Source organism: Osmerus mordax, chromosome 7 (genome assembly GCF_038355195.1).
Source record: "Osmerus mordax isolate fOsmMor3 chromosome 7, fOsmMor3.pri, whole genome shotgun sequence".
In the NCBI taxonomy this organism is placed as follows: Eukaryota; Metazoa; Chordata; class Actinopteri; order Osmeriformes; family Osmeridae; genus Osmerus; species Osmerus mordax.
Window position 1 is genome coordinate 21,583,476 of NC_090056.1, and position 16,696 is coordinate 21,600,171.

Here is a 16,696-nt window from a genome sequence, read left to right on the forward strand (position 1 = left end):
AAAAGGGGTAATTAGAGAAACCACCCTGCTTGGAGAACCCACCCTGCTTGGAGAACCCACCCTGCTAGGAGAACCCACCCTGCTAGGAGAACCCACCCTGCTTGGAGAACCCACCCTGCTAGGAGAACCCACCCTGCTAGGAGAACCCACCCTACTAGGAGAACCCACCCTGCTTGGAGAACCCACCCTGCTTGGAAACCCACTCTGCTAGGAGAACCCACACTGCTTGGAGAACCCACCCTGCTAGGAGAACCCACCCTGCTTGGAGAACCCACCCTGCTAGGAGAACCCACCCTGCTTGGAGAACCCACCCTGCTTGGAGAACCCACCCTGCTAGGAGAACCACCCTGCTTGGAGAACCCACCCTGCTAGGAGAACCCACCTTGCTTGGAGAACCCACCCTGCTAGGAGAACCCACCCTGCTTGGAGAACCCACCCTGCTAGGAGAACCCACCCTGCTAGGAGAACCCACCCTGCTTGGAGAACCCACCCTGCTAGGAGAACCCACCCTGCTTGGAGAACCCACCCTGCTTGGAGAACCCACCCTGCTAGGAGACCCACCCTGCTTGGAGAACCCACCCTGCTAGGAGAACCCACCTTGCTTGGAGAACCCACCCTGCTAGGAGAACCCACCCTGCTTGGAGAACCCACCCTGCTAGGAGAACCACCCTGCTAGGAGAACCCACCTGCTAGAACTTTTTCTTAAAAGAAACATTCTTGACGTGCCTCCAGAATCCTCCCTCCCTTCCCTCCCCCCCTCCCTCCCCGCCTCCCTCCCTCCTCTCCTTCCTCTTCCCCCCTCCCCATCGTCTGTGTGTGTGTGTGTGTGTGTGTGGGAGGGGGTGGCTGGTCCAGGGTGTGGAAATCATGCCTGCCAGCCCTCTAGGCTCACAAACAGGAACAGAATAAAAACACCAGCCACAAACATACACACACTCACGTCAGAAACGCTACACACACAATCACACACACACTGCACATACATGATGCACACACAATTACACACACTTGTAGCAAACCATACATACCAACCACTGCTGTTGTTGTCAGCAGGGCCCTGACCACGTCACAGAGGGACCCTGAGCTAAACTATGTAGACAAGAGAAGATGCAGTGGATGTCATTTCCTATTTCGCTGAGGTCACTTCCTGGTCCCAGATGACTCAGCTGAAGCAGGATGTCAATGTTCTGACCCTCTTTAAAAGCGAGGATTAAGAGGAGGAGGAGGAGTAGCAGGAGAAGGAGGGGAAAGAGGAGGAGGAGGAGGAAGAAGAGGAGGAGGAAGAGATGTTTCATGGAAAATGTCAAAGTTGAACAGTAACTGTGATCGCATGCAGCTGTTCCAGACAAGAGTTGACTGAACCACAATGAGTCTCTCTCTCTCCCTTCTCTCTCTCTTTCCCTTCTCTCTCTCTCCCTTCTCTCTCCCTTCTCTCTCTCTCCCTTCTCTCTCTCTCCTTTCTCTCTCTCTCTCCCTTCTCTGTCTCTCCCTTCTCTGTCTCTCCCTTCTCTCTCTCTCTCTCTCTCTCTCTCTCTCTCTCTCTCACTCCCTTCTCTCTCTCTCACTCCCTTCTCTCTCTCCCTCCTCTCTCTCTCTCTCTCTCTCTCTCTCTCTCCCTTCTCTCTCTCTCTCTCTCTCTCTCTCTCCCTCCCTTCTCTCTCTCTCTCTCCCTTCTCTCTCTCTTCCTTCTCTCTCCATTCTCTCCCATCTCTCTCCCTTCTCTCTCCCTTCTCCCTTCTCTCTCTCTCCTCTCTCTCCCTTCTCTCTCCCTTCTCCCTTCTCTCTTTCCTTCTCTCTCCCTCCCTTCTCTCTCCTTCTCTCTCTCTCCCGTCTCTCTCCCTTCTCTCTCCCTTCTCTCTGTCTAGCTCTGCTTCCCATCAGGGATGTGGGAGGCTCCTCCCCTCATCATACCAGGGTAGAGGTCAGAGGTCAGAGCCTGGTCTCAGGGAAGGGGGGACGAGGGGTGGGGGAAGGAGGGAGGTGAGTACGGGGAGGGGGGAGTGAGGAAGGTGGGAGAGTAGGGGAGAGGAGAATTTTATGAATATCATAAATATTCCTCTAGAAAGAGATGAAAAAATAAATGTAGTTGCAAATTGCTTGTGGATGTGTCAGATTTGACCAGTGAGAAACGTGAGATTGTGGAAATAAGTGGTATTATGACTATTACTGTGTTATGCATTCCTGCCTTCCCCCTGGATTAACCTCAGCCATACTATGGTCTGGATCTGCCCATTCCCACAGCAACAGAGCTCCCCTACCAGAGGCTCCCTCTAGGGGCAAGCCTGAGTTCTCACAGGAAGTAGTCATTTAGCCTTTAGTCATTTAGCTACACCCAGGAGATCTGCAGTCCAGCACTCTAACCACTAAGCTACACCCAGGGCCTTGCTGCAGCATTGTGGTTTAACTTTTCACTGTGCCAGTCATTGTGTGGCTCCTTAGCACAGCTGCAGCAACACAACAGCATGTACACAGCAACACGACAGCATGTACACAGCAACACGACAGCATGTACACAGCAACACTACAGCATGTACACAGCAACACGACTGCATGTACACAGCAACACTACAGCAGGTACACAGCAACACGACTGCATGTACACAGCAACACGACAGCATGTACACAGCAACACGACTGCATGTACACAGCAGCACTACAGCAGGTACACAGCAACACGACAGCATGTACACAGCAACACGACTGCATGTACACAGCAACACTACAGCATGTACACAGCAACACGACAGCATGTACACAGCAACACGACAGCATGTACACAGCAACACGACTGCATGTACACAGCAACACTACAGCATGTACACAGCAACACGACAGCATGTACACAGCAACACGACTGCATGTACACAGCAGCACTACAGCAGGTACACAGCAACACGACTGCATGTACACAGCAACACGACAGCATGTACACAGCAACACGACTGCATGTACACAGCAACACTACAGCAGGTACACAGCATTCACATTCACAAATACTGCAAGTAGAAAGTACAGTATAAGATCAGGGATCAGAACTGCATGGTTCTCACAGTAGTTCGGTGTTAGGCACATTGTAAAGTAACATCTCAGCTACCAGACACAGTGTAAAGTAACATCTCAGCTACCGGGCACAGTGTACAGTAACATCTCAGCTACCAGACAAAGTGTAAAGTAACATCTCAGCTACCGGGCACAGTGTACAGTAACATCTCAGCTACCAGACAGTGTACAGTAACATCTCAGCTACCAGACAAAGTGAAAAGTAACATCTCAGCTACCGGGCACAGTGTACAGTAACATCTCAGCTACCAGACAAAGTGTAAAGTAACATCTCAGCTACCGGGCACAGTGTACAGTAACATCTCAGCTACCAGTCAAAGTGTAAAGTAACATCTCAGCTACCGGACACAGTGTAAAGTAACATCTCAGCTACCAGACAGTGTAAAGTAACATCTCTTCTACCAGACACAGTGTAAAGTAACATCTCAGCTACCAGACACAGTGTAAAGTAACCTCACAGCTACCAGACACAATGTAAAGTAACATCTCAACTACCAGACACAATGTACAGTAACATCTCAGCTACCAGACAGTGTAAAGTAACATCTCAACTACCAGACACAATGTAAAGTAACATCTCAGCTACCAGACAGTGTAAAGTAACATCTCAGCTACCAGGCACAGTGTACAGTAACATCTCAGCTACCAGACACAGTGTAAAGTAACATCTCAGCTACCAGACACAGTGTAAAGTAACATCTCAGCTACCAGACACAGTGTAACGTAACATCTCTACTACCAGACACAGTGTACAGTAACAGCTCAGCTTCCAGACACAGTGTAAAGTAACATCTAAGCTACCAGACACAGTGTAAAGTAACATCTCAGCTACCAGGCACAATGTAAAGTAACATCTCAGCTACCAGGCACAGTGTAAAGTAACCACATCTCAGCTGCCAAGCATGGTGAATATCAAATATGACAATTTACATTGCAACAGCATCTGTATATCAGTGTTCTACACTAGAGGGGAGCAGAGTCACAACAACGACCAGAGGCTATTTTCGAACTGTCGGAGTCACAGTTAGACTAGGCCTTTCATTCATGTTCAAGAAAACATTTCCATAATTATGGTGCCTGTTTTGTAAAGTTTACATGATCACACCTAAAGTCTAATTCGAACTGAACACCTTTGTCTTCTGTTGCGCATTGTTGCAACTTAATTTAACAGTTGTGAAAGAATGAGATAAAGAGTGAGAATGAAAAAGAAAGCGGGAGAGGAGTTGGAGAAAAAACCAAAAAGAAAGGCAAAAATACAGTGAAAGATTTAGAATGAATGAGAAAGGGAGAGAGACAATGAAAGAGGGAGCAAGAAAAAGACAGAAGAGAGAGAGAGGCCAGATTTGGTGGTTTTAGGTCGTCTTTCTGCTCCCTCACACATTTCCTCCATGGTCACCGTAACCACGGCAACTCCCCAACTGCTCAATCATTGTTTTGACAACCGTAACCAACTCCCCGCACATTCCTCTGCAGCCTTCAGACTGGAGCACAGCTACGACAGACTAATGATTACTCCCTGAGACACCTCTGTGTGTGTGTGTGTGTGTGTGTGTGTGAGTCTGTGTGTTTGTGTTTGTGTGTGGTGTGTGAGTGAGTGAGTGAGTGAGTGTATGTGTGTGTGTGAGTGTGAATGTGTGAGTGTGTGTGTGACCGTGTGTATGTGTGTGTGAGTGTGTGTGTGTATATGTGTGTGTGAATGAGAATGTGTGTGTGAGTGTGTGTGTATGTGAGTGTGAGTGTGTATGTGTGTGTGAGTGAGTGTAAGTGTGAATGAGTATGTGTGTGTGTGTGTGTGTATGTGTGTGTGAGAGTGAGTGAGTGAGTGTGAATGAGTGAGTGTGTGAGTGTGTGGTGTGTGTGTACTGATAGACCCAGGGCAGTCTGGCAGGATGAAGACATGACACAGAGAGAGAGGGTTTGGAGGGTCCAGACAAAGACATGAAACAGAGAGAGAGGGTATCTACACAACACTCTCTAGTTGGTCTGGATCGTCATGGAAACACTGGGAAGCACCTCTGGACGTCAGAGTTTCTGCTCAACAGGAAATGAGCTTCCTGAGTCAGGAGGCCAGTCTGAGGGTGTGTGAGAGAGAGAGTGTGTGTGAGAGTGTGTGTGTGAGAGTGAGATTATGTGTGTGAGAGTGAGTGTGTGAGTGTGTGAGTGAGCGTATGTGTGTGAGAGTGTGTGTGTGATTGTGTATGTGAGAGTGTGTGTGTGTCGGAGTGTCTGTGTGTGTGTGAGAGAATGTGTGTGTGTGTCTGCAGGAGAGTTTGTGTGTGTGTGTATGAGTGTGGGTGTGAGAGTATGTGTGTGGGTGTGAGAGTGTGCATGTGTCTGTGTGTTTGTGTGTTTTGGTGTGTGTGAATGTTTCCTATCCCAAGAGAATTTATAAAATGGTTCTGATTTTAATCACACTCAGATTAATGTTGTTGTGTGGCTTCTAAACATTCAGCCCAGTTCTGTTTACAAAGTCTTCACTGTGTGTGTGTGTGTGTGTATGCATGTGTTTGTGACTAACTCTAGGGGGGTCAGATGGCTGAGCGGTTAGGGAGTCGGGCTATTAATCAGAAGGTTGTTGGTTCGATTCCCGGCCGTGCAAAATGACGTTGTGTCCTTGGGCAAGGCACTTCACCCTTAGCTTGGTCCTAACCAGACCCTCGTACATTTCATTTGTACAGAGGGTCTGGGATCGCTCCATTGACAAGCGTTAACTTCCTTGAAGGCGGGTACTCTGTTGAAGTTTAAAACTATTGGATCTGCCCAGAGCCACTCTGATCTGCCATAACCAATCGCTAGCGTTCGCCTTAGACAACTCCTTCACCATGGAGCTAGCTGCCGTAGCTGGAAAATCTAACTTTTCCCGAACCCCGTCTCGGCTGCGTTGCCCAAACCGCAGAATAGCTTCGCTCGCATCTTTCTCCGCCGCCATTACTGAACTACAACTCAAACTAATGCACGACATCAACGTCATCGTTCTCAGCCACTCCCTCTGTTCGCAGATTGGACCTACAAAAAAATTGTTTCTGAAAACCTACTGATGCATTGAAATCCCAGACCTAGTACAGAAGTAAAATCCAAATTGAGCGGAAGTGCGTAGGAGGGCAGAGCCAGGCTACTTCACCCTACTTCCCTCGGGGGAATGTCCCTGTACTTACTGTCGCTCTGGATAAGAGCGTCTGCTAAATGACTAAATGTAAATGTAACTAGTGTGTGTGTGTGTTTGTGTGTGTGAATAAGCAGATCAGAGGTCATTTAGTGTTTGCCCTGTTGCCATGACAACAAAACAACTTGAAGGTAAAATATTTTCAGTAAAAGGAGATAAGCTTTGTCCCCTATTAACATGTTGTGACCTAACGACCTAACTTTCCAGCCAATGATATTCCAGCAATTCTGTTCCAGCTAATCATCTTCTGAGAGGCGAACCTTCCTCCTTGGCTTATTTTGTGAATATCCTCCTCTCTTTTTCCCCTTTCCTCCTCTTCGGTATCAAGCTGGACGGGTGACTACATAACACTCCTAAATATTAAATGTGGAATTCACAGACAAAGCGAGAGAGACAGCCTTGTCTGTGAGGCTGCCAGATAAGTCAAGTAGCAATAATGCAGCTTAGCTGTTCCCTGCCTGTCCTCTTCCACCTCTCCTCCTCCTCCCCTCCTGTACCTTACCTTCTCTCCTCCTCTCCTTCCAGGATACATATGTGACCAAACAAGGCCTTACTGCTACTGGAAACAAAGTTGTTGTTCTCTCTCCTCTTTCTCTCTCTCTCTTTCACACACACACACACACACACACACACTAAACTGTGAGCAAATAGCCCAGTAGTTGCGTGGGTTGAGGGCAGAGGCTGGAATGTTGCAAATTGCTGCTGTATGTCATAAATAACCATGCCAACTATCTCACTACTCTCAAACTACTTTCTGTGTGGAGGTATTGAGGGGTGGAGGGATGGAGGGTGGAGGGGAGAAGGGGAGAAGGGGTAGATGGAAGTCTGGAAAGGAAGAGAGAGAGAGAGATGGAGGGGTGGAAGGGTGGAGTGCTTGTGGTCTGACAGGTCACAGAGTTTTCTCCTTATAGATCGTTTCCATGGAGACCAGACCAGTGACTCACCCTCAGAAGGAAGCAGCCAAACCCTTTTGGGACAGGCCTCAAGTTCCCTCCCTCCCTCTATTTCTCCCTCTGGAGAAACATACTGGTTCTCTCTCCATCTCTCTCTCTCTCTCTCTCTCTCTCGCGCGCTCTCTCGCGTGCTCTCTCTCTCTCTGCTTCTCCCTCTCTCTCTCCATCTCCCTCTCTCCCCTTCTCCCTCTCCCCCTCCTTCTACCTCTCTCTCTCTCCCTATCTTCCCTTCTCCCTCTCCCTCTCCTTCTCCTTCTCCCTCTCTCCCCTTCTCCTTCTCCCTCTCCTTCTTCTCTCTCTCTCTCTCTCCCCTTCTCCTTCTCCCTCTCCCTCTCTCTCTCTGCTGGTCTTGTTAGTGTGTCTGCAGCTTGTTGAGCCTCTGGCAGAGTACAGTATTAGAGGATAAACTGCTTCTTTCAGCATAACACACAGCTCAGCATGCCAGCCCTGAACCCTGAACACAGCCTCTAAACACAGCATCTAAACACAGCCTCCGAAAACAGCCTCTAAATAGAGCCTCTGAACACAGCCTCTAAACACAGCCTCCGAAAACAGCCTCTAAATAGAGCCTCTGAACACAGCCTCTCACCGTAACACAGCCTCTAACTACAGCCTCTAAACACAGCCTCTGAACACAGCCTCAGAATACAGCCTCTAAACACAGCCTCTTACAGTTTTTCACAATTGCTAAAACACATTCTTGAAACAGTTACCCATTTTCTCAAAACTGTAAACACAAAACCACATCTTCAAGCACTATTTACAAAACCTCTGAATCCTCTTGCATCCTTTCGCCTCAAAACACTTTTACCTGTGCTCAAAATCAAGCTTTCGCTCAAAACAGATTTACCTGTGCTCAAAATCAAACACTGCTCTCAAATCATAAACAAAGTGATCAAAATGATATACACTATCAAGCAGTCAGTAAACTATACACAAAAAAATTTAAAAACATTGTTCAAAACATATAGTTCTGAAGGAGAAGTATTTTTACGTAATCTCAAAACAAATTTCATATTTATTCGTCATTGTCTTTTGATGAACGACAACATGTTCTATCATAGTAGCTCAAAATGTATCAGAAATTACTACTCTGCTTTGCTCTTTGCAATTTTTTTTGTTCTTTCTCCATCCTTGTACCCCTATACAGTACTGTACCGTGCATCTCACTCCTCACAACTCACTCTTGTTCTTTGTTGATATGACCTGCAACCAGTCAAAATCTATTGAGCAGTCAGTACTGTTACTGTAACAAATGGAAAGCACAATGTTCAGGGCCATACAATTTGTTCATTGTACAGTAAACAGCCTACAATGCACTGTACTACAGTATACAATACTACAGTAAAAGGGACAAAAATCTAAGGAGTAAACATGTGATCAATGTGCTTCTTCTTGTCTTTGGGCTGGGTCAGGCCAGAGCACTTCGTCAACATCACAAGCAATATTTTCCCACCTTCAACAACCTGTTTGCTCTCTGAACTGGCTTATATTGGTTGTGTCACATCATTTGAAACAAGTGAAATCAATTTTTAGTGGTTGTGTTTTGTCAATGACATGTTTTTTCTATTTGTATTTGATTGTTGCCATTTGTGTTTACCAGTATGGATGACATGTGCATTAGAGTGCAGAATGTGTTTTGAGAATGTGTTTAGAGTTTTGCTGAAAAGTCTATGTGAGATCTGCAAATTGTGTTTTACCATGTGAAATGGTTTAAGGCATTGACAACAGACTGCACAATTAGCTACAGGAGTTCAGGCAACTGAGAACTTGAGAACTGAGAACTCAGCCGATGGGTTTTAGTGTTTTAGCAATTCAGAAAAACTGTAACACAGCCTCTTAACACAGCCTCTAAATACAGCTTATAAACACAGCCTCTGAACACAGCCTAAAAACACAGCCTCTAACTGGACACAACCTCTAAAGATAGCCTCTAAATACAGCCTCTGAACACAACCTCTAACTGGACCCCCGGAATGGAAGTTATGCAAGACAGAGTCTCTAACGACATGCAATGGCTCTCTCTCTCTCTATCTCTCTCTCTCTCTCTCTCTCTCTCTCTCTCTCTCTCCTCTCTCTCTCTCTCTCTCTCTCTCTCTCTCTCTCTCTCTCTCTCTCTCTCTCACACACACATACACACACACACACACACACAGACACACACACCCTTTCTTCATTTCCCGTCTCTCTCTCTTCTGTGGAATGTTGTGTTCTCTCCAGAGTCCTGGCTCTGGTTTCACGAAGGCGTAAAGGCAAGAACAATAGACAAGTGTGTCCGGAGGGAGAGGGGAGGGAGAGGGAGGGAGAGGGAGGGCTCTAAGCCCCTGAATGGACGAGACAGAGGGACCAGAGAAGAGAGAACCTCCAGTCTCGTCTGTCAACAAGAGAGGAACTCCTCCAGGGATTCCCTTCATCAGCACATAAGCTTTGGCTACTGTAAAAAGTAAACTATAATAATGTTGTTGAATGTTTTCTGTGATATGTTGGCTGTGCTTTTCTGCTCTACTGAGAGTAAAGAGTCCACTGGGTGGTTCCCCCGTCTGGAAGCTCTTCCATCACCTTTCCACAAACAACCACATGATCTGCAGCCTCTCCAGGTCAGGTCTTATCAGACAGCTGGAGCAGGCAGAATAATGAGCAGACAGCCAGCAGGGTTGGGAGAAGGACTAGGGATAAATGGACTGGGCAGGAGAGGGACTAGTGATGAGAGGACTGGGCAGGAGAGGGACTAGGGATGAGTGGACTGGGCAGGAGAGGGACTAGGGATGAGAGGACTGGGCAGGAGAGGGACTAGGGATGAGTGGACTGGGCAGGAGAGGGACTAGTGATGAGAGGACTGGGCAGGAGAGGGACTAGGGATGAGTGGACTGGGCAGGACAGGGACTAGGGATGAGAGGACTGGGCAGGAGAGGGACTAGGGATGAGAGGACTGGGCAGGAGAGGGACTAGGGATGAGAGGACTGGGCAGGAGAGGGACTAGGGATGAGTGGACTGGGCAGGAGAGGGACTAGGGATGAGAGGACTGGGCAGGAGAGGGACTCTAGGGATGAGAGGACCTCTGTGTGGGCCTGAATCTTTAGAAAACGCTTGGTCGAGTGTAGAAATGTGGCCGTGATTCGGCGGGACAATGTGGGATATGTCTGTTCTGCGAGTAGCACAGCGTTTCCGCAGGAGCTGCCCTGTATGTCTATCTGGTCATCAACGTCTGGACTGGTCCGTGTTGGATCTGAAGTGGTTAGCCGTGCATTGCTGGGCTCTGCTGAGTAAGTTGGCGTGTTCTGGTGCGGTTGTTTCTCCTTTTCTACTGGGCTGTGCCCTCACACTGTCTTTCAAATGGGTGGTCCTCCGCACGTTATGCAAACTGGTGTGGAGCATCGCTCGTCAAACGCTGGTGTCTACTACGGGTCCACTACTGTTTGTGTCTGTGTTTCACTGAGGGGGTATTCATAAATTTACAATGTAGGCCTATGCTTCGTTTGTTTGTGGCTGTCTCGTCATGGTTATTAACCTATGCACTAAAGCTTTGTCTTGGAAGTCGCTTTGGATAAAAGCGTCTGCTACATGAATGAATGTAAATGTGAGGGATTTATAGCTGTGTAAGATGTCTGCTCAGTGTCACTTATGTGTGTGCTAACTGCAATGTGCGCTCAGGAGCCCGACGTGTCGCTAGGTCTAGCAAGGAATCCTGCAGGAATCCGGCAGGGGTCGGCCTATCTGTGGGCCGTGATCTGTCGAAGTTTCCTGTAGTCTCAGTGGCATAGCTACCAGTAATATCTGGGGAGAATAATTGATCTTGGACCTGTTCGCCCGTACAGGGTCCTGGCATTTGGCCTGATCGCCTGGCTCTGTCTCTGTTTCGGCAATATCGATCGATATCAGTCAATCACCGGGAAAGCGTGGGCGCTGCATGGCTCGGGTAGACTGTCTCGCCAACGCGTCAGGTGATGCCCTTCAACAGTCGCTGTGGCACCTGTCGGGAGTAAATGGCGAACGCGGATGTCTTCTATGCTCTTCTGGCTTCGGCGTCGTAGCGGGCGCGCATTTCGACATTCTGTCCGAGTCCTGTGTGGGTCAGCTGGACGGGTGCAGCTGACCATGCATTTGTGCTGCACCTGCCGGACAATTTTATGATCGATTTTTCGTCCTCGCACTGGCTCGGTGCATTTCATTTGTCGTTGCTCGGGCGTCTTAATTTCGCATGCGCATCATTTCTCACGGTCGGCCGTTGTTCCCGTCTGTGGCCGTGGCTAAATCGGTTCTGGCGCTGCAAAATCTCATCCTTTGTGGATGAGGGAATGTTTGCGGGCCGCATTTATTCCCGGGTCGGTTAACAACATAAGTGACGTCACATTCCAACCTTTGCACAATCTCGCCCTGGCGACTTAACCATAGACACACACGCATACGTAACATATTACTAGTGTGAAAGCTGGTGCGGGTACTCTTGTTACATGGCATATTAACTCCGCTTTCTGTCCCCACTTTACATGGTGCAATACCTCCACTGTATGCATTCATCCACCGCAATGAGCGAACCCCTGTTTGTCAGCAATGCCAGGGAAGCATGACTACATAACGGTCACCGGGAGGCTTGTAATCCCGTGCCGGCGCTGTGGTCCGGACCCTAAACAACGTTGGCGTGTCAAGTGGTCTCGGCTCACCGCTCAAGCGTTGGGTCGTTGGTCTGCAACGGTTCAATGTTACATTAGACCAAATGCAGTGATGTTCTGGAAGGCAGAGGAGGATGGTGTCTACCCTCCTAACTACCTAACGGTCACTCTTCGTGTTTCATGTAGTGCATGAATTGGGATGTCGAGGCAGCGCCTCAGTTGGGATGTTGAGCATAGACTCGCGTCTGTCCACGGTGCTTCTTAAACATGGGTATGCCGAGGCCGTGCCTCAGTTGGGTGGCGAGGCCGTGCCTCAGTTGGGTGGCGAGGCCGTGCCTCAGTTGGGTGGCGAGGCCGTGCCTCAGTTGGGTGGCGAGGCCGTGCCTCAGTTGGGTGGCGAGGCCGTGCCTCAGTTGGGTGCCGAGGCCGTGCCTCAGTTGGGTGGCTAAGCCGTGCCTCAGTTGGGTGGCGAGGCCGTGCCTCAGTTGGGTGGCGAGGCCGTGCCTCAGTTGGGTGCCGAGGCCGTGCCCCAGTTGGGTGGCGAGGCCGTGCCTCAGTTGGGTGGCGAGGCCGTGCCTCAGTTGGGTGCCGAGGCCGTGCCCCAGTTGGGTGGCGAGGCCGTGCCCCAGTTGGGTGGCGAGGCCGTGCCTCAGTTAGTAATCACGTTTATTCAATTTCAATTAATTCACTATAGATGCAGCTAGGGGCACCGTCTGCTCTGAGATACAATGCTGAGGGTAAGTATGGCTAACACAACGCTCATCTCAGTCAAATTCTAGCACAACAGGGGCACCACATATACACACAGCAGTCTCATACATTTGTCTCGTCTGGCATGTGGTTTTGTGTTGGGGAATGCGTCGCTGCTCTCTGCTCGGATGTCGAAACGGTGTCTCCGTTCAGTGCGGCAGGGAGCCGCAGCGAGCAGAACCATAATGCCAAGTATTACAATCATGTATTGTACCATGTGAAATAAAGTATCAAGTAAATACTATACTGAGTCCTCCTGTCTGAACCTGCATATACACTGTTACTATAATAACATCCTGTAGATACAGTGTTACTTTAGTAACTACCTAAGCAAACACTGTTACTATGGTAACAAGCCCCAGAATCATTGTTGCCACAGCAACAACTACAGATACACTGTTACTACAGCAACAACCTACAGATATAGTGTTACTATGGCAACAGTCCACAGATAAGGTGGACTAAACCAATGAAAACGAGCCATGTTCTTTCAGTGAACTGATGGTGTCTTTATTGATACAGAAGCATCCATTACATGAACACAGTATTATTACTGGTGGTGGGTTAACTAACACAGCATTCAGGCAGCTGCAGAGATGCTTGGGCTGTGCTCATGTTTTTCCACAGTTCACTTGACATCCTGGGTCTCAGAAACAACCTTGCCGTCCACCAGTGTCTGGGTGACTGTTAACACCTTCGTACTCTTCGTCACGTGGGACGTCTTCTCCAGCTCTACAGCATCCTCCAGTCTGCAGGGGGGAGGAAGGGGGGAGGAAGGGGGGAGGAAGGGGGGAGGAAGGGGGACAGGGAAGTGGGGAAATACATCACACCACTAGTCATATGATTTCCATATGAAAGCCACGCTCCCAATTTTTTGCATGGGCCTAGTTTGCATGTGATTTGTTGATTTATCTAAACAGGACAAGTAGAGCTGAACATACACAAGTCATACAAAGCCCCACAGACCAGTCCAGCTCTATGGAAATGTTTAGATGGGATAAATATTCAACTGCACGAAAGCTAACTTGTTTGGTTTTAGAGTATGGTTAAACGCAATGCTATGCTTTTATAAACTAATGTATGCTAAATTAATCTAAGCTAAGATTAACTAAACTATAATATGAAAAGTATTTCAATGTTTTGCTATGCTGTGCTGTGCAACACTATGCTATGCTATGTTAATATCACCGTTTTTACACAATTTTCTACACCGTTTTTACACTGTTCTTACACCGTTTTACACTGTTGTTACACTGCTGTTAAACCTTTTACACCGTTTTTACACTGTTGTTACACAGTTTGTACATTGTTATTAAACTGTTATTAGACTTTTTACATCGTTTTTACAGTTTTAACACTGTTTTTACACTGTTCTTACACTGTTCTTACACTGTTCTTACACTGTTGTTAAACTTTTTACAGTTTTACACTGTTGTTACACAGTTTATACATTGTTATTAAAATGTTATTACACTTTTTACATAGTTTCGACACAGTTTTTACTCTATTTTACGCTGTTTTTTTATTACACTGTTATTACACTTAGGACACTTTCTATACAGTTTTTACACTTATTAAACTGTTATTATGTTGTTATTACACTTTTTACACTGTATATACACTAACATTACACTGTTGTTACACTGTTTCAGAAAGGGAAGTAACAAAGTACAAATACTTGGTTACTGTACTTAAGTAGATTTTATCTGGTATCTGTACTTTTACTTTTTAACTATTACTTTACTTCTTACATGTTTTACACAAATGTCTGTACTTTCTACTTCTTCACTGTTATTACACTGTTATCAAGTTTTCACACCGTTTTTACAGTTTGTACATTGTTATTAAACTGTTATCACACGTTTTACATAGTTTCTACACAGTTTTTACTCCATTTACACAGTTTTAACACTGTAATTATGTTGTTATTACACTTTTTACACTGTATATACACTGTTATTACACTGTATTTACACTGTTATTACACTGTTATTAAACTGCATTTACACAGTTTTAACACTGTAATTATGTTGTTATTACACTTTTTACACTGTATTTACACTGTTATTACATTAACATTACACTGTTGTTACACTGTTGCAGAAAGGGAAGTACATTTTCAAACCAGGCTCCTAACTTTAGTTTTAATATATATTTTGTGGCATAATCAATATAATTTCTTGTCATTGCGCACCTTTTTTCATTTCCTGGCTATCATGCACAACAAATGTAAGTTAGTCTACGAAGCTACCATGGAGCACGGCAGAAGGCAACAAGAAGAATGGCTAATGTTATGGATGAGACAGAGGGAGTTAACAATGTCAACATGACTGAGAATAGAGACATTCCTGATCACCCATGGCCATATATGAGTATGTTTGAAATTGTTTGAAATTTTCTGCATCACAAAGGATTCCTGGTGAATACACATGCATGCACACACACTAACTCCCCTCCTCCTCCTCCTCCTCCTCCTCCTCCTCCTCCTCCTCCTCCTCCTCCTCCTCCTCCTCCTCCTCCTCCTCCTCCTCCTCCTCCTCCTCCTCCTCCCCACACATGCATGCACACACACTGACTCCCCTCCTCCTCCTCCTCCTCCTCCTCCTCCCCACACATGCATGCACACACACTAACTCCCCTCCTCCTCCTCCCCACACATGCATGCACACACACTAACTTGTTCCGGAAGTCATCAGCAGCAAGGTTATGGTTGTCAGTTTGCATCACCAGCCCAGCGTTGGTTATCGTCATCTCCATTATCTGGGGGGTAAGACTGAAAACAGTGACCCTGGTAACCATGGGGGTGACCTTAACCCTGATGGTAACCCTAACCCCTGGTGACCCTAATCCTGATGGTAACCCATGGTGCCAGTAACCCCTGGGGACCCTAACCCTAGATTGAAATGGTGGCTTTCACTTTAAACAATGAAGGGTATGCCCAGTCATAAAGGTCCAGTATTTTATGATCCTAACCCTTTTTTATGATCTAAAATACAAATCCCAGTGAAGCAGGAAGTGGATCCAAAGTCCACGTTGATAACTGAGAGATAAGGAAGAGGGACAGGGGTCATTGTGAGGTTGATAACTGAGAGATAAGGAAGAGGGACAGGGGTCATTGTGAGGTTGATAACTGAGAGATAAGGAAGAGGGACAGGGGTCATTGTGAGGTTGATAACTGAGAGATAAGGAAGAGGGACAGGGGTCATTGTGAGGTTGATAACTGAGAGATAAGGAAGAGGGACAGGGGTCATTGTGAGGTTGATAACTGAGAGATAAGGAAGAGGGACAGGGGTCATTGTGAGGTTGATAACTGAGAGATAAGGAAGAGGGACAGGGGTCATTGTGAGGTTGATAACTGAGAGATAAGGAAGAGGGACAGGGGTCATTGTGAGGTTGATAACTGAGAGATAAGGAAGAGGGACAGGGGTCATTGTGAGGTTGATAACTGAGAGATAAGGAAGAGGGACAGGGGTCATTGTGAGGTTGATAACTGAGAGATAAGGAAGAGGGACAGGGGTCATTGTGAGGTTGATAACTGAGAGATAAGGAAGAGGGACAGGGGTCATTGTGAGGTTTAATTCGGGGGTCAGATGGCTGAGCGGTTAGGGAATCGGGCTATTAATCAGAAGGTTGCCGGTTCGATATGACGTTGTGTCCTTGGGAAAGACACTTCACCCTCCTTGCCTCGGGGGGAATATCCCTGTACTTACTGTAAGTCGCTCTGGATAAGAGCGTCTGCTAAATTGCTAAATGTAATGTAATGTAATTCTAACACTGATACATCACAACACTGTAGACTGATACATCACAATACTGTAGACCTGCTGAGTTTCTGAACTGGCTCCTGTTTCTATCTTTGCCTTTGTTAGCAATTCCTCCTCACCTTCTCGCGCAGGTCGTCCAGGATGGCCTGGTAGCGGCTGTAGTCGTGGAGGTCTGGTCCTCTCTTCTCCAGAGCCTCTCTGATCTTTAGCTCTAGCTTGCCGTTGGCCTGCTCCAGGCTCCTGACTGTCTCCAAGTAGGAGGCCAGACGCTCGTTCAGGTTCTGCATGGAAAACTTCTCGTTGCCCATGAGGAGGGATCCCCCGGCCCTCCCGCCCCCCCCCCAGGCCCCCCCAGAGCTGATCACCCGTGAGCTGGAGACTGTATACATCCTTACA